Source organism: Cibotium barometz, chromosome 5 (genome assembly GCF_041138505.1).
Source record: "Cibotium barometz isolate CiBa-2024 chromosome 5, ASM4113850v1, whole genome shotgun sequence".
NCBI classification, from domain to species: Eukaryota; Viridiplantae; Streptophyta; class Polypodiopsida; order Cyatheales; family Cibotiaceae; genus Cibotium; species Cibotium barometz.
This window is the reverse complement of record NC_141050.1, coordinates 7,688,711-7,714,912: the sequence shown is the minus strand read 5'-3', so window position 1 is coordinate 7,714,912 and position 26,202 is coordinate 7,688,711.

Sequence of the window (26,202 nt, the reverse complement as noted above, 5' to 3'; positions counted from 1 at the left end):
CATTCCATGTAGTGATCACTCTAATGACTAAGCCATTATAGATTGTTTCATGGTTAAGCCCATGGATGAATCTATCCAATAATTGATTATTCGAATAGTGTTCATGCGGAAGACAATGAGAGTTCAAACGCTTGAGACGACTAATAAAATCTCTAACCAACTTCTCTTCCTCTTTCTCAGCTTTGTGCTACGCCCCATAATAAGACTCCTTCACGCACAATTTCTTCAAGAAAAATCTCCTTAGAGCAGTGAAGTTCAAGCATTCCTCAATCCTGAGAGTTATATACCAATCCCAGCCTCACCGTCTAATATTAGACTAAAGGCGTTGGTCATGGAAACCTCATTTCATTCTCCTGGGGCCTCACACACTTGATCAAATACTTCAAAACGTATCCTAGGATCACTATATCTAGTGAATTCATGAATTAGCTTGGCTATTTGGGCAACCTTCCTATGGGTCTGTTGACCCACCATCGCTCACAACAATAGGTGCTATGCTATTCACTACCGTTCTTCCCAGGGTCTGTGCAAAAGAACAACTGGGTTTATGGGGTAGAGATAATTCTCGTATAACTGGAGCAATCATAGGAGCACATGGAGGTGCAAAATAGGTGGCATTACATGAGGATGCATTGGTCTAAACCTTGGTGGGGGTAGATGTGCGACATAAGGCATGTGCCCTACTAGCGCCTCAGTAGGTGATCTAGTCATGTGGGCATTAGGTGCAGCCGGTCTCCCAACAGGGTCTCCCAACAACAGGAGTTGGTAGCACATTCACTCTAGTGAGGGGATGTTTTATGGGTGCACTAGAATAAGTTGTGACCCCTCTAAGAATGGTAATACAATATATGCCAGGCATAGGGGGATCCGTGTATGAAGTGGTGTTGCTACTGTGGTAATCGTTGGGCATGTGGCTCAAAGGAAATTTTGCATTAGTCATAGGTGTTGAGAAATTTGTTGCCAAAGAGCACAAGGAGAATATAGGGAGTGAGTTGAGTAAGCTAAGAAAGTGCAAATCCTAGCATGAAGACACATGAGCAAAGGAATTTATCCCACATTAATGTACAAGCCCAAGGGTGGGGGACATTTCAAGCAATGGAATGCAAGAAAAACATCTTAAGTAATGGAATACAAGCACAACATATCAAGTCTTTTTATGAGTACAAGTTTCCATCTTGTAGCCTAATTGAACTTGAGCCTCATCTTAATTATCACACACCCACAATGAGCCTTCTTCATTTCTATCCACCTTAGATTAGCAATGTCATTAGAGTAGATTAGTGTGTGATTAGGATGTGTAGTTATTATAAGAGCTTAATCCATAGTTTTAACATGGTATCAGAGCTTGGTTATAGCTCTCCATTAGGTCCACACTAGTTTGCATTTCACTAATTTGCTTACTAATCACTATTCTACTCTCACCATAGCCACACACACTTGTCAAGCTCATCATTTCCCCTTCACTCATCAAGTTGCATTCTCCATTACAATCTATTTATCTTTGATTAACTCCCCACCAAGGTCTCACAAGAGCAAAATCTATCAAGTTCATCAAGGTCTTCTTTTATAAAGCTACCTCATGATAGGCAACTTCCCTTGCCTATTGCAAAAGCACACACCATTGCTATTACTAGCAAGCTATCAAGCAACATCAGAGTCGCTGTGTTGGAGGTAGAGTCAAATGAACTCTTTGTAGGTGAGGTTCGTAAAGAGGTTGAGCCCCAACCAGTACTTGTTGGTCCGATTCAAAAGCTTCCTAGTCTCGAAGTAGCACAGGTTCACGTTGAACAGCTGGAAATGCTTCTAGGAGTCTTACATAGTTGTAGACATGAAACTTTGCAAGTAACTTATCATCACACTGTCCAGAACCTGGATTCAAGCAAGTTACTGATGACCACACAGTGCAACACCGCACAATATACAGACCTCATTCATCATTGTAGAGCATGCAAGGATAAAGTCACAATGTTCAGTGCTTTGGTATCTATTGCTAAGAAAAAGAAACGTTGTCACTCTTACTACTATTAGTGTAGCATAGTAGCAACAGCAAGCGACGAGAGAGAGAAATTTGCCGATCTGAGTGGCTCTGAGAAGGTGTAGATGATAAAGTTAATTTAAAAAAATAAAAAAATCAAATCCATTAAAGGTGTGTTCATATGGGCGTATTTCTTTCAAGGATTTTAATTTCAAATTTTACAAGGATAGCATCAACCAAATCACTAAAAACCTATCAAGGGGGAGTAATGCTCCAAAATGATGTATGCAAAATGGTTTATAAAAGCGGCCAAATGAGCACGCAAAAATATGTTGTGGCAACAAACATGAAGGCTATAAAGGGAAAAAAAAAGTTACAATGAAGAAGAAAGAGAAGCGCCAAAATTTCATCTCACTACCCATTTCTTAAACTAAAAAATTATTGTAAATATCCTACTTCCTACAAAAAGTGTTTGTAACCAGCCTGTGGGATTGATGATGTACCCAAGCTGGAAATTCATCCTTCACCTAGAGCCAAAGTAGTATTAAGGGAGGAAGTGCCAAAGGAGCACAGAGCCAAAGTTTCCCATAGCACCTAGGGGAAGTGATGCAAATGTAAAAACACTTGACCACCAGAGTAGCCAGAGCAGCACCCTGGGGGAGTGAAAATTAACCCCTCTTAGAAGATACCTCTAGACCTCAAGGATAGGTCAAGTCTTTTCCAAGGGGGGACATCACTCTTAGAGATGACCTCTAGGCCTCAAAGATAGGTCACCTCACCCATAAAAGGGGGGTGAAAATATGTTGTAAAACCTCGCATTCGACTACCTTGATTTTCCCTAAGATTTGGCACCATGGGGGGTGGTTGAGAAATGTGGCGCTAAAGAGCACAAGGAAAAGATAGGGAGTGAGTTGAGTAAGTCAAGAAAGTGCAAAGCCTAGCATGAAGCCACATGAGCAAAGGGATTTATCCCACATTGATTTACAAGCCCAAGGGTGTACCTCCTCATATAAAAGGGGGAAATTTAAAGCAATGGAATATAAGCAAAACATCTAAAGCAATGGAATACAAGCACATCTCAAGTCTTTTTATGAGTACAAGTTTACATCTTGTAGTCTAACTAAACTTGAGTCTAATCTTGATTAGCACACACTTATGATGAGCCTTCTTCATTTCTATCCACCTTATATTAGCAATGTCATTAGAGTATATTGGTGTGTGATTAGGATGTGTAGTTAGGAGAGCTCGATCCATAGTTTTAACAATAGGTGCCATATTTGATGTGATGCCATCTACTAGAGGAAGCAGTGTACTAATATTATCTTAGACAGGGGTAAAGTATAGCTGGGTGACACTATAAAAGTAGGATCCATTGCGCTCATAGGAGGTTTTACCATTTCTCTCATTGTGGGGATTCTTGCTTTGGACGTCCCAACTTGCACCATGGGTCTTTAGATCCTTTCATGTTCAATGACCCTATATATACAATCGTAGATACCCTGCAATTGTTCCTCCTCTGTTGTGGCCTCATATAAACCCTTCCCAACTAACACCATACGCTTGGCCTGTGGCAAAATCCAACAAGAGTCTCTGTGGATGCGTCATACTCTCAATCATTTGTGAGAAGGCTTTGATCCATGATTTGTAAGCCTAGCTCTTTTCCAGAGGTAGATGCAATGTTATTGCTTGTATCGAGACTATCGAGCACACTACTTACGCAATCTTGGCATGGGACTCATTTTGGGTGTATTGGGCTATTTGGGCTGCTAATCGTTATTGTGCCAATTGCAAGGTCTCTTCTTCCTTTGCTCTAGCAGCTTGGCTCAATGCCTCTACTACCTGAACTTCTTCTAATGTCCTCCCATCAGGCATTAGCAATTGTGTAGGGAGTGGTTTGATGGTTACAGTTGTTGCAATAGGTTCAACGGAGGTGTATGGACCAGGAATATAAACATGAACGCTCCCTGCTTGCACCAATGAGAGTACACCAGGTGTTTCTCTGTTTCTCTGGAGTTAATCTCAACTCCTTCATCATATGGCCTGTAGGTCAAATGGCTTGGTTTAGAGATGGTGGTTGAGGCCGGACCTTTGAGAGGTAGCTAGCTACACGATCAAAAAGACTGGTAGGGTAGCTTGGCTGGTGAGACTTAGTTAGGGTTCTCACTTCTTGGGGTTGGTGGGGATCCTTCCATTGAGTCAAAATCTAATGATGTATTAGTAGTACAAGTCTTTGTACAATGCTAAAATGGGTTTCGACCAATGTCCTGAGCCTAATGTATGACGCTGATACGTACTTACTTTGAGGATATATGCACTGTCATCTATATCAGCCTATAATACACACTTAGATCGTAGGTGCATGTGATTATAGGGTGTAGGAAGGTCCTATAGATGCCCTAGCGGACAAGTTTAGAAAATTTCAAAATTTTTATTTTTGGAAAATATTATTATTATTATTTTTAAATGTTTTTTGGATTGGCCAAAGTTTTTCCAAAACATGTCTTTTGTGTTTCTCTGGGGGGAGTAGAAATAGTGTATTTTTTCTGGGTTAGTTAGGCACTATAGGCTGGCTCCCATAGTTAAGGAAACTCCTTAACTATGTAAAATTATAAATTTTTTGGGTGTCACACAAGTTTCATCAATGTGATCACAACCCTTTTACCTTTTCACTTTCCACTTTTTATTTTTTTATTTTTTTAAAAATTTTTGCTTTTTGCTTTTGATGTTTCACCTTTTCTATTTATGGTTTACGGTTTCACTTTTTGGTTCACCGAAAAGGGGTTTTACTAGAATCTTTGACTTGAGGCCTACATGCATTAAATGCATGGTCCAGTCACACAAAACAGACTTTTGGAAATTTTTGGCTAGTGGCCTAAAACCTACATGCATTAAATGTAGCATGTCAATCAACATTTCCCAAATTAGGGAGAGGATTATGTGTAATTAACTCGCATTAATTACACTAATGCAAAAATGCAAAAAACACATAAATTTTTGTGTTTACCAAATTCTCCCCTAATTTCTATTATTATCCCAATTTCTCCACATAAGGAGTCAAAATTGAGATAAACTCTAGGCGAGGAAACCAATTTTGTGGTCTAATTCACCTAATTCTTTCAATTTAATGCTCAATTTGACTGTTTTTTATTTTGAAATTGAAAAAAAATGCAAAAAGTACTAGAAAATGTAAAAATCCCAAATTGGACTTGCAAATGAAATGTGGGAGAAGAATTCATCTCAATGCACTAAATTGCAGCACTCACATGAAATGAAAAACAAGCAGAAATTGAACAATATGCAAGAATTGAATAATATGTAGAAATTACAGAAATCAACAAGAATGTAAACAATGCCACACAATGGACATATTTTTAGCTATTCATTTCTACCCTTGCAAAAATAAAAAATAGACATTCAAAATGCATTGTGGCTATGCGGTAAGGCTAATCCCCAGCAGGTGCCATTTATGCAAAGCCCTTACACCATAGCAAGAGTGTATGAACTACCCAATGTCATGAGGCTTTGCTTCACTGCACTTGGGAGCATAAAACAACTCAATCCGAGAAGTTAATCTACCATAACCTAGCCCACAATTGCATAAACAAGATGTGTTACTCACCTCATGTGAATGCTTGTGCTTGGTAGGAGACGATGTTGCCACACAATCACACTCCAACATCCACTCCAACGTTGCTTGCTGTACTCCAATGGAAGCTCAACCCTCCTCTCTCACTCAATCACACACAAACACTCACTCTCTCACATACATGAAAGCAAGCACACAAGACCTCAAACAAGCAAGAGGCAAGCAATAAAGCAATAGCATAGGAGAGTAGAGAAGAAGAGCACTCTATTGAATTAGCATAAAAGAATAAATGGTAAGAATACAGAATGACCCTTATTTTGGCCCCCTTAGCCTTCACAACTTGGGCAGCCATATTTAAAAAATAGGTCCATGGCTATCCACGACTGCCTAGGCTTATGCAAACACTTAATTTAAGAATACAATCTCTATGGTGTGCCTTTCATAGTCGAGTAGAGATTACACACGTAAAATATACAATGATGCAGGAGAGGTATCCAATGAGGGTTAACATATGCAATGATAGATTCCTTGCAAGTGTTCCTCCTTTGTTGTGTTCCCATATAGTAGCCGCACTTGAAAGCTTTACTCCATGGACTGCCACACCCTACTCCAATGGAAGCTTGACCCTCACTCTCTTTCTCTCTCTCTCTCTCTCTCTCTCTCTCTCTCTCTCTCTCTCTCACTCACTCACACAATGGAGCACACAAGAGCTTAACACACATAAGAGATAAGCAAGGGAAGAGAGGAAAAGATCACTTACTTAGATTATGGATAAGAGATTCTGAGGTAAAAGTTACATTTTGCCTTTTATGTGTGGCTTCTAGTGTTTACACTCTTTGGTGGCCATAGATGAGAATTAGGTCCTAGGTCTCATTTGGCCGCTCTAGCTTGTGCAAACACCTAATCTACAACTAGTACTCTCTACCTAAGATCCCTTGTGCATCTTTAATAGACAAGTAGCAATCACAGATGCAAAATATTACAATATAAGACATTCCATTGAAATCCGGCATTTCCACATAGCTTTCGACAAAATTGATTGAAGATAATAAGGTGGCCGGTGTTGACATTGTGGATGTCTATGGAAGAACTGTTTAGTAAGAGGAGAGAAATGCAAGAATACGTAGGTGGATCAATGGCACTATTACAAAAGAGCTCCTACCTAAACACTAGCCCCCCCAACATCTATGTAGTAAGGCACGTGAGAAGGAGTCAAAGAAAAAGAGAGAAGCAAGAAGTAATATCTTAACCATTTCGGCATTGTGTAGTAATAACCTGGATTTAGTGTCAAAAATTGACTATGTGAGAGATGAAGCCCGCTGCCACCGACACACCAAAAGTAAGGGGATTTGGCCATCCAAACTTTGAGATAGAGTTATAGGTTCAAAACCCTAAAGGTTGTATTTTAGAGCCTTAGTGTAAAGGAACCTCCTTAAGAGGTAATTCACATGGCCAATATACCACACACATATCTCCATTTACACAATGGGCTTACATAAATACATAATTTCTTCTACCACAAATCCTTAATTGAGTTTAGCAGCATTGACTCCACATCAAGGTCACCCATTAACAAAGCCATCATCATTGACAAAAGCTTTTCACCAAAAACTTGTAACCTTTTTAATAAATGCCACTAATATGAGCATGCAAAGTCTCAAACATGAGTGAGAAGATGTAACCTTTGAGATAATTTGGCAAATGAGCATGCATGGAATGATTATGTAGTAAGAGAACTCTCAAGAAAGACTTGGAACACAACCAGCACTCGAAACCTCTAATTCTTAAAAAATGAAGATCAAACTAATACACCTAGCAATGCAGCTTAAGCTAGTAAAGTGAAAAGGGGTATAGATTTTGACCCCTAGTTATATCCCCATCCTCCCATATGTAAAGGGTTAAGTTAAAGCCAACATTGTAGAGTCGAGAGGGCAAGTTGAGATGGACCACTCTAGCATATGACTAGAGTGTAGGTCCTATAGCATGTTAGGTGATAGTTCCTCAATCAAATTGAGGGGAGTGTTGAAATAGCAATGTATTAAAATATAATAATTGTTGGAGTAGGGGGAAGATCATGCTCATTAGAAAGGACGAAAGAATAAGAACCCTAGATTAAATGTTGATTTATATGGTCAATTGTGCTGAAGTCAAGGGTTGAAAAAGGTAGCGCATGGAAAGAATAAGGTGGCCCATGGAGTGTGAGAATTTATGGACACATGGATGGCACAAGGATACACATATCTTGTAGGATGAAGCTCCATGAGATCTATGTAATGATGTATTTTGATCAACTCTAATGTAAGTAGTTTTTGTATGTCTATCTCTTACTCTCATGATTAATGCTTAATTGGTTGCTTCTTGAATAGAGATATCATACATGTGGTAGAGCCCTCTATGCATTTTCATAAAGACTCTACCTGCTGCATAGAGATTAAATAGAGAGTGCATAAAGAGAGCATGAGCTTTCATCCATTTTGTAGAGCCCTCTAAAGTTGTCAATGTCGTTCGGGCCAGATATGGTGCTCCATCGGATGCCATTCAGGAAAAATATGTTCTCCATCAGATGTCATTTGGCAAAAATATGGTGCTACATCTCTCAAGTTTTCTTTGTGGGGCACAAATTAATCCCATCATCATGCTCGAATGGCCTCTTGGATGCTGGTTGAACTTTGCAAGTGTGTGTCTCGTACCAATCTTGATATACTTACAAAGTTTTATCTTGCCCCATTGAACATTAATCCGGTGAGATATGGTGCTATATCTCCCATTTTCTATGTGGGTTCCAAGAGGTCCCAAATGTACCAAGTTTATGTTTTTTTGATCTTGTCATGAAACACATGTGATGGTGGTGGAACTTTGCAAATGTGTGTCAAATACCCCTCCCCACACACTTATAAAGTTTGGTTACCATGGAATGTTATTTGGGTGAGATATGGTGCTCCATCTCACATTTTCTATGTATATAGGTTTCTCCAAAAGAGGAGGGCCCAAATGCACAAAAGCTAGATTTTCTCGATCACGTCATGCTTGAATGATGTCCAATGGTACCCCTCTCCCCACACTTGCAAAGTTTAATTCACCTTAGATGTCCTTTAGGGAAGATATGTGGTGCTCCATCTTACGTTTTCTATGCGGGTTCCTCCAAGAGGGTCCAAACACATTGAATCGAGGTTTTCTCGATCCAATCATGCCCAAACAACATTTAATGGTGGTGACCAAAATTTGCAAGTGTCTATGGAGTACCCCTCCCCAAACACTTGAAAAGTTTACTCTCACTAACAATGGACATCATTCAGGCGAGATATGGTAGCCCATCTTATGTTTTCTAAGAGGGTTTCTCCAAGAGAGTCCAAATACATAACCATATATTTTTTCTATGAGGGTTTCTCCAAGAGGGCCCAAATGCATAACCATCTCTGATCTTTTGTGCAAGTTTCTCCAAAAGGGCCCAAACGCACAAAATTTAGGTTTTTTAGAATCCATCTTGCTTGAATGATGTTGGATGGTTGTGGTCAAAATTTACAAGTGTATGTGGGGTACTTCTCCCCACACACTTGCAAAATTGGGTCACCCCATCAAACATGGTTCAAGGGAGATATGGTGCTCCATCTCACATTTTCTACGTGGGTTTTTCCAAGAGGGCCCAAACATAAATGATATAGGTCTTGCATAAAGAATGTTGGATGGTGTAAGAATTTGAAAGTGTGTTTGGCGTACCCACCCCCACCCACTTGAAACTTTTGGTTCACCATCAACATTGTTTGGGCAAGATATGATGCTCCATCACGTTTTCTTCATAGGTTTCTCCAAGAGGAGCCAAACACACAAAATCTTGTTAAGCCCAAATGACCTCTCCAATGTTGGGATCGAACTTTGGAAGTGTGTGTGTGGATGTACCATTTTTGACATAATAATTACAAAGCTCAATCACCATTAGATGTCATTTCAGCAAGATATGGTGCTCATCTCAAGTTTTCTGCGTGGGTTTCTCCAAGAGGGTCCAAACATAGCAAATCTAGGTTTTCTTGATCTTGTCATACTAGAGAAACATCCAATGATGGTGGAACTTTGCAAAAAGTGTTTGTGGAATACCCCACTCCACACACTTACAAAGTTTGGTCACCACATAAGATGTCATTTGGGTGAGATATGATGCTCCATCTCACGTTTTCTAAGTGGGTTTCTCCAAGAGGAGCATCCAAATGCATAAAATCTAATTTTTCTCAATCCCATTTGAATGATGTCCAATAGTGGAAGATATTTGAAAGTATGTGTGATATCCCTCCCCACACACTTGTAAAGTTTAGTTCACATCAAATATCATTTGGGTGAGATATGGTGCTCCATCTCACGTTTTCTACATAAGTTTCCCAAGAGGTTCAAAGCACACTAAATTTGAGTTTTCTTGAAACCATCTTGCACAAAGGATGTTGGATGGTGATCAAATTGGCAAGTGTGCGTGGGGTACCCCTCTCAACACACTTTCAAAGTTCGGTCTCCATCTGATGTTGTTTAGGCAAGATATGGTGCTTCATCTCAAGTTTTCTTCACGGGAACCTCTAAGAGGGCTGTAACACACAAAGTATGGGTATTGTTGATCCCATAATTATCGAATGGCCTCTCCAATGCTGGTTGAACTTTTTAAGTGTGTGTCAAATAACCACTCCCAACATACTATAGAACTTTGTTCACCATTAGATGTTGTTTCGCTCTAAGATACGGTGCTACATTTCAAGTTTTCTATACATGGGTTTCTCCAAGAGGGCCTAAATGCACCACATCTAGGTTTTTTCCATCTTGTCATGTCAAACAAGATTTTATGTCGAGTACCCCTCCCCACACACTTATAAAGTTTGGTCACCATGGGATGTTGTTTGGGTGAGATATGATTCTCCATCTCATGTTTTATGGGTTTTTGGCCCAAACTCACAAAATCTGGGTTTTCTTGATTGCATCAATCTCGAATGATGTCCAATGGTGGCTAATCTTTATAAGTGTATGTAGGATACCCCTTCCCACACACATGCAAACTTTGGTTCACCATCGGCATTTAGGAGATCTAGTTCTCCATCTCACATTTTCTACGTGGGTTTCTCCAAGGTCCAAACATATAAAATCTAGGTTTTCGCAATACCATCTTACACAAAGGACGGTGGATGGTGGTTAACTTTACAAGTGTGTGAGGGGCATCCCTCCCTAAATTCTTGCAAAGTTTTCTCACCACCATCGGTGGACATCATTCAGATACGATATGGTGATCCATTTCAAGTTTCCTTCATCGATTTTTACAACACGGACAAAACACAAAATATGGGTATTCTTGATCCCATCATGCCCAAACAACCTCTCTAATCCTATTCAAACTTTGCAAGTGTGTGTTGGGTAGTGTTAAGACATTGAGCTCAACTAGAGCTACGAGCATTGATGACCCACATGGGTGATAGCTTCCACAATTATGCCACTGATATGGTTGGTGAGATTATGGTTGATATTCCATCAGCGACGACGAGATGGGGGATGACAGGTTATGTGATAGCATCTTCGGATTACTAGAGTTATGGTATAGTTATAGCGCTAATTCATATAGCCAAGTTCACACTATGGACCAACCATTGTATGTTATTTAGGAGAGTACTTTCCCTTATAGTATGTACTCTTATCTTTTAGTTAAATGGTTGTAGAAGAAGAAGATAGAAGAAAATTCAGTCCCATTGATCTCTCTCTCTCTCTCTCTCTCTCTCTCGTGTGTGTGTGTGTGTGATTGATTGCAAGGAACTCAAGATCTCCCTCTTTCCTGCATTCTCTTTATGGTATCAGGGCTCTAATTCATGTGAGAGCTAAGGAGCTAAGCAAGAGGCAAGAACAAAGTAAGCAAGGAAGTAGTACATGGGTAAAGAGCATCAGTATCTCTTCCCCTTATTGTTTAGGTAAAACACCTCGTGTGGGTAGCTCCAAGAGCTACACATCTCCAATTGAGGACCATGCTTTGAGGTATTATAAGGTGCGTATAACTTTATACTATAATTTTACGGCCAAAATTGCAATTCGGGCACGTTTGAGTCTCTATTCGATTACTGCAAGGTGTTTTTGATAGTTTCGGGAAGTTCTGACTGAGAACTGTCTTTGGTCAAAGTCTAGTTATTTTTTAGTGAACTAGCATTTTGGGAGTGCAGACATTGTTTGCACATGTATTGCCAAACTTGGGTGTATGTACATGTACTCTGGTTATCATTGGTGACATATAGGTTATGCTGACGTACCGCTACAATAGTCACAAAAAATAATTGTTGTGTTAAAGATTAATATAGAAATTATTTACCTGTAGGTTTCTAGTTATTATAGGTAAACAAGTCTAATAGAGTCAATCAAATTGTTACTGATGAGAAGCTAGATAAGAGAAACTTCCATGTGTTAACCTATTGAGATATCGAGCTCAACGAGTGTTATGGTGGACATTGATGACCTACCTGGGTGATAACTTCTGTACTTATACCATTGGCATGTTTGGTGAGATTATGGTTGATTATGCTACCAGTAATGATAGGCTTTGTGATATCCACTTTGGAGTACTAGAGGTATGTCATAGTTATAGTGCCAGCTCCTATGGTCGAGTTCACACTATAGACAAACCATTTTATGCTATTGTTGTAGGAGAGTAATTTCCCTTTATGTATATACTCTTATTTTTTAGTTATATGGATATAGAGAAGAGATGAAGAATGAAGAAAAATCAGCCATCCATCTCTCTCTCTTATGTCTTGCACTCTCTTATGCGCGCGCGTGTGTGTGTGCATGCTTGTAAGGAACTCAAGCTCTCCCTCTCCCCCCCACATTCTCTTTATGGTATCAGAGCTTTGGTTTGTGTGAGAGCTAAGGAGACAAGAAAGAGGTAGAAAAACAAGAAAGGAAGTGGGGTGCACGGGTAAGAGCATCATCATCGCTTTCCCTTCTTGGTTTAGGTACAACACTCCCTCAGAAGCTCCGGGAGCTACACATCTCTGATTAAGGAGCTCTCTTCGATAGGCTTAGAGGTGCATGTGTGGTATGTAGGACTTTGTATTGAAGTTTTACGGTCAGATTTACACTTCGGGCATGTTTCGGTCTCCATTTGGTCAGTGCAAGGTACTTTTGGTAGTTTCGAGAAGTTCGATGGAGAACTGGCATTGGTTAAAATTTGGTTGTTGTAGTGCAATAGTGCATTTTAGGGGTGCAAACAGTGTTTGCACATGTATTATTGATATTCGGTGTATGTACATATAATCTGGTTAGATCTCGTGACATACAAGTTGTGATGAAGTATCGCTGTGTTGCAATCACTGTGTTACAAGTTGCATATAGAAACTATCTATTTGTAGGTTTTTGATTGTTTTGCAAGCAAAAATGTCTGATGGACTCAATTAGATTATCAATGAGAGAAGATGGACAAGAACAACATCCATGCCTGGAAGTTCAGAAAGACCAATTTCCTAAGGGGTAAAAGATTTTAGGACTGTCGAAGGAGATAATGATGAGGAGCCTCCAGAGTTGTTTGAAGAGAATGCCACTCCAACAGATATAAAGGCATTAAAGGATTCAAATCAGGGTGAAAGGAGAGTCATGTATTGTCTTTTGATCATTTTTATATCGACACAATCATAGAACACATATAGGATGCCAACACTCCAGCGGTGGTTGCATCATGGCAGAACCTGGTGGTGTAGATGTTCCAAACTAATACAAAGGCAAGGAAACAACAACTAAAACAAGAGTTGCATACTCTGGAAAAGAAAAGCATGTCTATTAATAATGAGTATGCTCTAAAGATCAAGGGCATTGTTGAATCCCTTAGGACTATCAATGTATTAATGGAAGAGGATGATTTGGTGAGTGTTTGTTTGAATGGGCTTGGCAAAGAGTATAAGACATTTAAGACCTCCATTGCAATTAAAGAGAATATTTCCAACTTTTGGGACTTGGTGTCTATGTTGAGATCATAGGAGAGAAGTCTCTAGGTGAGGACTCTTCTTCACAAAACAATTCAAGAACACATGAGAACAGACCTTCTACTCTATTTCAAGTAGAGGCACATGTTACGTGGGCCACGGTGTTGGAAAGGAAACCCAAATTCCAGACAACAATAGTCTAATGATTCGCACTTGTAGCAATCATACATAGGTGGAAGAGGCTAGTCTAGAGGTAGGGTGAGCCAAAGAGACCAAAGTGGTTGGAAAATAAATCAGAGTGCAAATGGCATAGAGTGCTAATACAAAGGTAACCCAAGGCATATGGCAATGAATTCTATAAAAGCAAGAATTAAATTAAAAATGGAAAGTTGTTGGAGCAAGGCAACTATGATCATCTAGTAAAGAGGGTGGTGATGAACAGAAGTGAGCACTTGTTTGTGATGCCGCACATGCTCAATTTCACAATAGAAGATACGTTAGGATCTCAAGACTCTATGGTATGTGGATTTTGGTGCCTCTAACCACATGAATAGTCATGTTGGTAAGTGGTTTAGAGACATGCAAAAAATGGAAAAAACAGGTGTTTGGAAATAGGTGATGATATTGCACATCCAATTGTGCATGCTGGTATAAAGAGCCATTATCTATGTAGTAGGATGGCAAAATGAAGTACTTGGCAGATGTACTTCATGTTTCAAATATTACAAAGATCCTAGTTTTTGTTGGAAAAATAGTTAAGTAGGGTGAAGTTTAATCCTCGCAAGGATGTTTAGTGAAAGACTTCAAAAATCAGTGTCGCTTGGTTATAAAGGGCAACAAAAATGGCAGGATGTTTACTTTGGATGTGAACATGCTTAAGGTAAAGGAAACCGTATTTCTACATGGAATAGGTGTCATTTTGTAGATATTAACATATGGCACAAGTGCATTGGTCACACTGAAAAAGGGTACTCTTCCTGAGAAGGTTAGTTAAAGGGGATGCTGTCTGAGCATATCTAGGTACAAAGATCCTATACCATCCGGTTAATCCTAGGAATCCTCTGACTTCCTTTATTGTCTTGGGTTCTGGCCATTCTACGACTACTTGGGTCTTAGTGGGGTCAGGAGAAATCCCATCTTTTGATACTATGAATCCCAAGTATCCCATCTTTTGATACTATGAATCCCAAGTATTCCACTTGGTCGAAACACTTGCTCTTTTTTGCAAAGAGTTAGTGTTTCCTTAGGATTTCCAAGACCTTGCGCACATGATCTTCATCATTTGCAACATTCTTTGAGTATACCAAGATATCATCAAAGAAGACAAGAACAAAATCATCCAAGTATTCTCTAAGAATATCGTGCATAAGACGATTAAATGTCGCCGCGGCATTAGTCAATCCAAACGGCATGACTGTGAACTCATAATGCCCATAGCAAGTATTGAATGCTATCATCGGGATGTCCTGTTTGTTGATTCTGATATGGTAGTACCCGGATTTGAGATCTATCTTTGTGAACATCTTGGCCACCGCCACAGAAGGAGATGGGCAATCCTTGAGCTGGTGCCCAAACCCCTGACATTCGAAGCATCTGTTCTCGAAGCTCTTCCCTTTGCATTCTTGAGAGAGCTGGAGTTCCTTAGAAAGTACTTCAAGGGAAAGGTCTTTCTTCATTCCTGAAACTTCACGACTCCAGATTTTGGTTGGGACCTTGGTGTCTCTTTGGAGGCTGAAGGTTGGAAGAACTTCCCGGTGTCTGGAATCTTTTGAAGGATGAGGAAGCTGGCTTTGGCGGGACTTTCATGAACGATGAAGGCTTTGGCAAAGTCCTTCGCCATTCTGATAGCTTCTGCCACCATGGACACTGGCTTTGCATTCTTGACTAGTGTGTCTAAGGGTTCGTTCATTCCCCGAATGAACCTAGCCGTGAGTTGCTCTTCGTTAGAGGTGTGGTGAATACTTGAGGAGAAGAGCAAATGCCTGGTGATATTCTTTGATGGTTTTGCTCCCCTAGTTTAGCTCTAAAAATTCATTCATCTTGGTTTCTAAAAACTCGGGGAGACAAAATCTCTTCCTTAAATAGGCTTTAAGATCATTCCAGGATTGGGTATTTCTGTCTAGATGGTTGGTGTCACAATGGTTTCTCCATGCCACCTTGGCTGTTTCCACAATTTGCAGCCTTGTAAGAGCCATTTTTCTCCTCTCATTGTAACTGGTAACATCAAAATGCTCCTCCATTGCTGCAACCCATTTTTCTATAGCTTCACCCAAGTTCTCCCCTTCACCTTTGAAGGGTCCTAGTTGAGTTCTGTGAAGAGCCTTGTGAACGTCGGGGTCAAGCTCTTCTAGCTGACAGCCACGGTTCCCTCACCTAATGATTCTGCCAAAAATGATATATTATTAAATTTTTATTTTGATATCATCCATGAGATCCTAAGACTTAAGAGGTTCAAAAAATAATTTCTTAAACAAGATAAATGATCTTATTGGAGATCTATGACATATGTCCGATAAAAGATTTTGTTTTATCAATTCGTCAATAAACAATCACTTATACAACAGGAATTTTTTCCACAAAACATTTCTTTATTTATATAAAGGTTGCAATATGTACATAGAGCAGCTTGGCTCCAGAAGTCAAAATCTCCTCGGGAGACGCATAAGACGGTGATACTGGGCTATAGACATGCCCTAATACAAATGTTCCCTTACTGCCAAAGGGAGCCACTATCTTCTCCTTAGTTAGGAATAAAGCGACTAAGGAGTCTGTAGATTTGGTAGGAAAGTCTAAAATTTTGAGGCGTTGAGTGATATAAAATAACACCATGTATCACTTTCAGCCTCATCAAAATCATGGTTAATGAGAGATTTTGCCTCAGCATCGCACGATGCTGGTCGCAAGAGGCGTGGACATACTACCCTGCAAACCACTTGTGCTGCTGTTTCTCCACTGGGTAAGGGAAATATAGATCCTCGAAATGGCCTTTGAGTCTGGCTCGGCTCATTCGAGTTGTAGAAGCGGAAGAGATGAGATGCTCGAAGGCGAATGCAGTCATGTCTTGTGACTGGGTGAGGTCGGGAACACCAGATAAGTGTGGAACTTCCATCTATAAAACCAAATTCTTTAATTAAAATTCTTCATTAATGAAGCTTAAGGAATGAAAATACAACATGTAAATAATCTTTCTGAGTTTTTACTTACAAATTTTTGATAAGAAATCATTTGTCCTTATTAGCTTTCAACAAAGCTCTGATACCAGCTATTGTGAGACCCCCGACCCCCTCCAAGGTGCCTCCTTCGAGAGGGTGCTAGCGGCAGAAGCAGCGCCAGCCTCATGCTGGGCAGGGATCCACACTCAGGGCCTGGTCGCCCACAGATGTCCGGACAAGAGACTAGTCCGACGGTTCCGAACCTGGAAAAACTTTCCTCGCCCACCGAAAGGCACGGGCGATTCCTCCAAGGAAAATCTTCAAATGGGAGAATTAATCTAACGGGTCAAAGTCTTAACTATTCAAACTGATCTGACTAAACCTGAAGTCACATGGTCAGATCAAAGAAAAGACTTGCACTTGGTCCATAGAATCACCGCTTTTTTTCTTCTTTAACGAGGCACAGCCGCCGCCGCTGATTCCCTCCCACAGAACAAGGGTCTTCTCAGGACGACTTAATCTAACTAACGTAACTAATCATAACTTAATGGTATAAATATTTGGTTATGTTTTGCCCGGGTATCGAGGAAAAGAGTTCCTAGGTCCCCTAGCTGGCGTTTCATGCAAAAATTAAGGTAGGCATACGATGTATGCACCCAATATAAATTTGCCATTCATGACAGATTCGGTTGTCTTTAAAAAAACAATCCTTCAATGAAAAATCATAGTATTGCTAATCATAATCCTCCAAAATTTTGAATCCATTATATTACAAAAACCACTTTTGGAGACACGAAACGGATATGAAATAATGCGAATCACAAAATTTTCACTCTAGCAAAGTTGTTCTATATATAAAATGGAAAAACTCTCTCATACAAAACTTATTCTAATTCTACCTCTAACCTAATCAAAACTCACCCACAAAAATGGCAACTACCTTAAAATGACCAAATTTACCACCCAAAACATTTCTTGCAACACAAAATTTTGTCAAAATACTCTGGATGTCCTAACAAACCATTATACACACTTTCTACAACATGATTTTATGAAAAGAACAAATTATGAAGCATCACAATCGCCTCTTCTTTGAGAACTCTGTCCTCAGAGTTTAAATGAAGGGAACTCTGCATGCAAAGAATCTGTCCTCAGAGTTTAAATGAAGGGAACTCTGCATGCAAAGAATCTAAGTCTACCCACCATGAAGCATCTTCTAAGGGATATACATCCCACTTAACCAAAACTTAAATTATAGTTCTATTTCTAAGTTGCCTTGTCCTTCTATCCAAAATGAATTGAGCTTCGACCCTCAATCCTAAATTTTTCCTGTAAAATATGAGAAGGATTAGCAATATAACTTTTCAATAAACTCACATGGAAAACAAGATGCACTTTTATATTGCTAGGCAATTCTAGTCCATAAGCCAATGTTTCCACCCTCTTTAAGGTTTTAAAAGAACGAGAAAAATGGGGTAGGAGTCTCCTATCCTTCACAAGAATCAAGTTACTCTTCTTAGGAATGACTTTAAAAAATAGTATATCACTGGCTTTGAACTCATGAGGTGCATGCTTCTTGTCATAATAGAGTTTTTGTCTATGTTGAGCCTTCTTGATACACTCCCTAATAGTCTTGAATTCCTCATCCATCCTCTCAAGCATCTCTTTGGAAACCTCAACTCAGTTCTTTGGGTTTGAAAAACTCCCTCGTGTCTAACAATTTTGTCCATAAACGACCCCTCGAAAGGTACTCAAAAACCACTTTGGAGTCACCAAACGGATATGAAATAATGCGAATCACAAAAATTTCACTCTGGCAAAGTTGTTCTATATACAAAATGGAAAAACTCTCTCATATAAAACTTCTCCTAATTATACCTCTAACCTAATCAAAACTCACCCACAAAAAAATGGCAACTACCTGAAAATGACCAAATCTACCAAAACATTTCCTACAACATAGAATTTTGTCAAAACACTTTGGATGTCCTAACAAACCATTATACACACTTTCTACAACATGATTTTTTGAAAAAAATAAAATAAAATTATGAAGCGTCACAATCGCCCCTTGTTTGAGAACCCTGTCGAGTTTAAATGAAGGGAACTCTCTATGCAAAGAATCTAACTCTACCCACACGAAGCATCTTCTAAGGGATATACATCCCACTCCAAAACTTAAACTATAGTTCTATTTCTGAGTTGCCTCGTCCTTCTATCCAAAATGAATTGAGGTTCGACCCTCAAACTCCCATCTTCTTGAATCCTAACTTTGTCCTACAAAATATGAGAAGGATTAGTAATATAACTTTTCAATAAACTCACATGGAAAACAGGATACACTTTTATATTGCTAGGCAATTCTAGTTCATAAGACAATGTTCCCACCCTCTTTAAGATTTTAAAAGAAGCAGCAAAACGGGATGAGAGTCTCCCATCCTTCACAAGAAGAAATGACTTTAAAAAATACCATATCATTGGCTTTGAACTCACGAGGTGCATGCTTCTTGTCATCATAGAATTTCTGTCTATGTTGAGCCTTCTTGATACACTCTCTAATAGTCTTGAATTCCTCATCCATCATCCATCCTCTCAAGCATCTCTTTGTAATAACCTAAACTCAGTTCTCTGGGTCTGAAAAATTTACTGGTGTATAACAGTTTTGTCATGGAACTATGCCATGAACTATTGTAAGAAAACTCGACTAAAGGTAGGAATTCAATCTAATTGGTTTGATTTTCATTGACATACATTCTAAGAATATCCTCTAACCCTTGGTTTACTCTCTCATTTTCCCCATCTGTTTGAGGATGAAATGCCATGCTCATCTTGAGCTCAGTACCGATGGCTCTAAATGTAACTTGCCAAGAATTAGATGTGAACGTTGAATCCCTATTAGAGACTACACTTTGAGACATACCATGCAAACAAAAAATTTCTTTCATAAACAACTTGGCTACCTCAAGAGCACCATCTGTCTTCTTCGTAAGAAAGAAGTGAGGCATCTTTGTCAGATGATCGATAACTACAAAGATAGTGTCATATCCTCCTCTAGGAGTGGTATTGCAATGATAAAATCCATTGAAATTGATTCCCACTTCCAAGAAGGAATGTCTAAATTGACTTGGTATTCATTCTCTAATTAGCATTGAACATCACTCTTCAAACCAAGCCAAAAGAAAGCTTTTCGGACCTTATTATATGTTTTGTTCTATCCAACATTTCCAAAAAATGATGCATCAGGATAATCATGAAGAATTTTGGCCTTTAAAGATGATTCACTAGGCACACAAAGTCTCGCAGTAGTACAGTACAGGTTCTTTTTTGTGACCAAATAAAAATTTCCCTCAACCCACTCATATGGAGTCTTGGCAATTCTCTTTAGGATGTTGACATAAAAGGAACGTCTCTCAATGTCAGCTCTAATGTTTTCCATTATGTCCGTGAAAACGATAGTCAAGGCATTAATCAAGGGCCACCTACACAAAGCATCAACCACCTTGTTCTCCTTACCCCCCTCAATGTACTTGATCTCAAAATCATACTCACATAGGAGGTCCATCCACCTTCTTTGCCAATTGTTCAGCAAAGGGTGAGTGAATAGATACTTTAAACTTTGATGATCAGCCCGGAGTTCAAACTTTGATGATCAGCCCGGAGTTCAAACTTAACACCAAGTAGGAAATGTCTGTAATACTTAAGGGCATGCACAATTGCAGCCAACTCAAGGTCATGGGTAGGATACCTCTCTTCATGGCTCCTAAGCTTCCTTGACTCATATTCTACTACTCGTCTATCTTGAGAGAGAACACACCCAATTTATAATCCAATAGCATTACAAGTTACTACAAAAGGTTTCCCCATTTCAAGTATTTTCAAACACTGTTCTCTGCAACCTTAGCTTTTAACGTGTCAAAAGCTACTTGGCACCTTTTATCCCACCTGAACCTTTTTTCTTTCTTGGTCAAATTGGTCAATGGAGAAGCTATCTTAGAAAAGTCTCTAATGTGTTTTCTCTTGAATTGTGCCAATCCTATGAAGCTTCTCACATCTATCACACACTTGGGTCTAGGCCATTCCATAATCACTTTAATATTCTTGGGATATATGTGGATACCCTGCTTAGAAATGACATGTATTAAATACACAATCTTGTGCTTAGTAAAGAAACACTTGCTCATCTTATAACTTGTGATCCTGCAACTTTTGAAGTGTTTTCCTAAGATGAATTTCATGATCTTTTCCATGCTTTGAATACACAAGAATGTCATCTAAGAATACAAGAATGAAGTCATCTAGATATTCACGAAACACATGAAAGTAGCAGGTGCATTTGTCAATTTGAAAGGAAGAACAACGAACTCATAATGCCTATACGGAGTCCTAAATATAGTCTTAGGAATGTACTCTTGGCATCCAGATGCCAAGTCAATCTTGGTAAGGACAGAGGACCCACTTAGTGGACTCAACAACTCATCTATGTGAGGTAAAGGGTATTTATGCTTAACGATCTACCTATTCAACCCTCTATAGTCAATGCAAAGTCTTTAAGTCCTATCCTTTTTCCTTTGAAACAAAACCGGACTACCCCAAGGAGAAAAACTAGGTCTGATGAAACCCTTTTTCACTAATTCATCCAACTGAAGCTTCAGCTCTCTTAACTCATCCTTATTAAACCTATAGGGTTCCCAAGAGTAAGGTTGGGTTCCTGGTTCTACCTCTATGGCATGATCTAAGTCTCTAGGAGGAGGCATCCTAGGTAGGTCATTCGGAAAAACATCACGATATTCATCGAGGAGTTTCTTTACATACTCAGGAAGATCTTCCTTCTTTGTCTCTTCCTTAAGCTCATCAACAAAGATTAAAAATGTCTCACATGCCTGCCTAATCCCTCTCAAAAGTTTCATGATCGAAATTAGAAAGGCCTCACTATTCCTCTCCTCCCCTTGAATAAATTGGGTTTCTCCCTCCTCACTAGAAAAACTCACAATTCTATCAACACAGTTAATGAGGGCTTTGTTGGATACTAACCAATCTATCCCAATTATTACATCACACTTACCCATCTCTATGGCATAGGAATCTCCCTTACACTTCCTTCCCGCTAAGGTGAAGGATAAGTTTTCCAAGAGTCCTTGGGTGTAGTGAGTTTTCCCATTAGCAAGTTGGACGCACCTCTTTACTTGATTTCCTAATCATAAGCATTGTGATTTGAAAAGTTTTGGAGAAATAAAGTAATGAGTGCTACTGGAGTCAACTAAAAAATAGAAATCCCGATTGCTAATATTTCCTCTTACTCTTATCATTGAAGCATGTGGATGAGATGTAGAAGAAACCTTTTATCCCACCTGAATCTTTTTTCTTGCTTGGTCAAATCGGTCAATGGAGAAGCTATCTTAGAAAAGTCTCTAATGTGTTTTCTCTCGAATTGTGCCAATCCTATGATGCTTCTCACATCTCTCACACACGAGTCTAGGCCATTCCATAATCACTTTAATCTTCTCGGGATCTATGTGGATACCCTCCTTAGAAATGACATGGCCTAAATACACAATCTTGTGCTTAGTAAAGAAACACTTGCTCATCTTTCCATATAACTTGTGATCCTACAACTTTTGAAGTGTTTTCCTAAGATGAATTTCATGATCTTTTCGATTCTTTGTGTGAGACCCCGACCCCCTCCGAGGGCGCTGGCAGCAGAAGCAGTGTCAGCCTCTCGCATGGGGCACGGATCCACACTCGGGGTGTCCGGACAAGAGACTAGTCCGGTGGTTCCTCCGAAACCAAACTCGGAAAAACTTCCCTTGCCCGGAAGGCACATGTGATTCCTCTAGGGAAAATCTTCAAAAGGGAGAATTAATCTAATGGGTCAAAGTCTTAACTATTCAAACTGATACTGAACTTGAAGTCACATGGTCAGATCGAGGAAGAGACTTGCACTTGGTCCATAGAATCACCGCTTTTTTCCTTCTTTAGCGAGGCACAGCCACTACTTCCCTCCCACAAAACAAGGGTCTTCTCAAGACTTAATCTAACTAACGTAACTAATCATAACTTAATGGTATCGCACGAATCCCCGGATGCAGCCTAACCGGCCCATGGGTTAGCCAACTGCCCGCCGACCACTGTATTGGTGGGATTTCTTTAAAAAGATTTGGTTATGTTCTGCCGCCCGGGTATTGAGGAAATGAGTTCCCAGGCCCCTAGCGGGCGTTTCATACAAAAATTAAGGTAGGCATACCACGTATGCACCCAATATGAAATTTCCATTTATGACAGATTTGACTGTCTTTAAAAAAACAATCCTTCAATGAGAAATCATAGTATTGCTGATCATAATCCTCCAAAATTTTGAATCCATTGTATTACAAAATAGGTCATCTGGACTTTCCGTTGAAGACTAGCTGGCCAACTAACGAGATCCAATATCCAAAATTTGATTCACAAAAGTCACTCTTCTTAGTCCATCGAAATCTTCCTCGACGCACGCATGGGTGTCCAAGCAACTGCATCACTTGGTTAGAACCCTCTAGGATCCTACTTAGGTGTCCTAGCACTTCACTCAGGGACCGTTTCGTCGGTCCTCGCCCATTGTACCGGAAGTGCACCATTTTAACCGTAACAAGGCTGGTCAATAGGCTTTGTCGCGAGCGATGTCCCTCGACGACTCCCTGCCACGCCAGCTGTTATTGTAAACAACGAACCTCCTCTTAGCAAAACAAATGCCAAATGCTTCCTCTAGCATTCTGGCATAAAATAGTCCTTTAAATGACAACAGAGGTTCTGTGCAAGTAAAATTTTTAGTTTAAGATTGGTTCCACAAAACCCTTTTTCCTTAATCCCCAATTTCATAATGAGAATCCTTGATCTCTCATCAAGGTAATCTACCCATCATTTGACTGACTGTCCAACTAGATTCTTGGTGATTTTGGTCAAGGGAAGACTAGTTAATTCAACGGTAGTCTATTCTTTGTATTAATAACTGGAATCGGTCACGAGGTTTTTGCTTGATTCAGATCGACAGATGAACAAGTAGATTTACTGACCGTCCCTCTTGTGGTCTAACCAAAATCATTCGGTTTAGTTCTAACAAGGATTTTCTTCAGATAAACATCTACTGAATTTCTAATTGTAAGGAAATTCCAACTTTGTGAATTTCATTCCTTCTTTTTTATAGTAGATTAAGAAATGGTTTTATTAGAGAATATTGGATTTTAATGAAAATACTCTTCTTCCATTTAATCTAATTTTGGGTAAATACCAATTTGGTGATTTAACCACATAAAATATCTAAAGATATTCTTTCTTCCAATCTTAATTTATCAACCCTGATTCTCTAAGAGGAATTATGGTGGAAATTCCTCTTGTGTCACCAAAATTTAATTCAATTCTTTCTCTATTTAAATACCATATTAACTAAATACCAATATCTATTTTTTTGAATAAGCTTAAAATTCCTCTTTTCCTCATTTAATGATTGGATTCCAATTGTCATGGGAATTCCTCTTTTATCATAAAATGAATTTATTTTTCTCTTTAAATTAAATAAAAATATGCATTATTCCAAATATACCAAGAATTCCACTTTTACCATTTAAATGATTGAATTCCAATTATGATGGGAATTCCTCTTTTGTCATTTAAGTTTTTCTCATGCATATAAATAAATTTAACTAAAATTTCTCTTAAAATTAAATAAAAATATCCATTAATTTAAATATGACAAGAATTCCATTATTTCTATTTAAATGATTGAATTCCAAATATGATGGGAATTCCTCTATCAACATTTAAATTTATTCATGCATAAAATAATTTATCTAAAATTTCTCTTTAATTTTAAATAAAAATATTCATTATTTTAATATACCAAATTTTGTCTTTCTTCATTGAAATACATGGATCTACATTATCATGGAAATTTCTCTTTTTGCATAAAAATGAAACTACTAAAAATTTCTCTTTTTCTCTAATTAATTATTTACGCATAAATATTAAAAATTAATTTTCCATGGATGTGATGAAAATTATTCTTTGAGCATAGGATGACTAATCCTAGAATATGGTAGGAAGTCCTCTTTTCACATTCTGCATAAAAATGATTTATGTATTAATTTCTTAAAAATTTTACCATAGCTCCGCTACTTTACTGATAATTTTTAATATTTTCTAAAAGAATAAGACTTAGTAATATGATTATGATAGAGTAACTATCATTTGGACCTAAATCCAATTTATGAATTTAATCATAATTTTACCATAATTTTATTAGTATAAAAGCATAAAAAGCCATTTTCTAACCTCTAGCTTAACCAGCATAGAGTTTGATCTTTGAATTGAGATTTTATCAATGAGAAGCATCATTTGAATAAGAATTGGTCATAGGAATGACCATTCTTTTGGGGAGAGAGAGATATACATAAAAAGCATTCTAAATGTAAACTTTTTGTGATTAATCATTAGAATTCTTTAGAAAGATTAATTTTCATTGAAAAACCATTCATTTGAAACTTCTCAAGCTTGAGAGGGGTTGAGAAGTGAAAACATTGAGAATATTAGAGAAAAAACCATGAAATTACATCTTACCTCTTGATTTGCTTGCTTCTCGAATCTCTATCTTAGAAGGAAACCCCAACCAATCAATTGGTTAGTGTGTTGAGAGGAAAGCTCCAAGGATGATTGAAGAGAGAGAGAAGCTCTAATCTCTCCAAAATGTAGAGGATTTTTTAAGGATAATAGAAAATATGCTTATTTTAATGTAATACTGGCATGGTCTAGCTCACAGATGAGAATACAAAAGAATGAGGGTCTATTTGGTGAGGGAAATCACTAACTGAGTCCAACTAAGTCTAGAATTTTCCAGGTTCAAATGGGTTGAATTTGGACAAGATTTGGACCAGTCTAGCTCCCATTTTGATCTAGTTTGATTCAGAAGAGAGGAGAGATAAAAATATCTTAATATTTTTGAATTAAAAACTCATCGACATGTGTGAAATAGGTGCCTACCTCAAAGTCTCCCCCCTCCTTACTAAGGTGTCAAAAATGTATCATTATTCTAAAATATCTCATTTTTTTAGTAATATCTCATAGTTTTTAACTAATAAACCTTGTACTCAGTCAACTCTTCATCTTATGTAAGCATTTTCTCATTTTTGGGTATTTTCTTTTATTTATTGGATTTATCTCATCTCAACACTTGGATTAATCTTATTGGCCCATTTAATTGATTCTTAATGCACCTTGGAGAATTTATTTTTAACTTGTGTTTAAGGGAAACATATTTTTGATATTAGGAAAATTTATTTATCTAAAAATATCTCAATATTAAATTATCTCTCTCTAGAATTTTTCATCTCTCTAGGTAAAAACAAGGAAAAATAATATTTTCTTGTATTAAGAAATAGGGAATGATTACAAGGGATTGAAATAAAGCTTATTCATTATTCAGGCTGGGGAGGAATCTTACATCCTCTCCCATTTGAAAAACGTGAGATGTCCTCATCTCGCAAAGTGGGGGTAATCTTTCGCCAACTCTTCTTCTTTCTCTCCCAGGTGGCATTTTCGAGA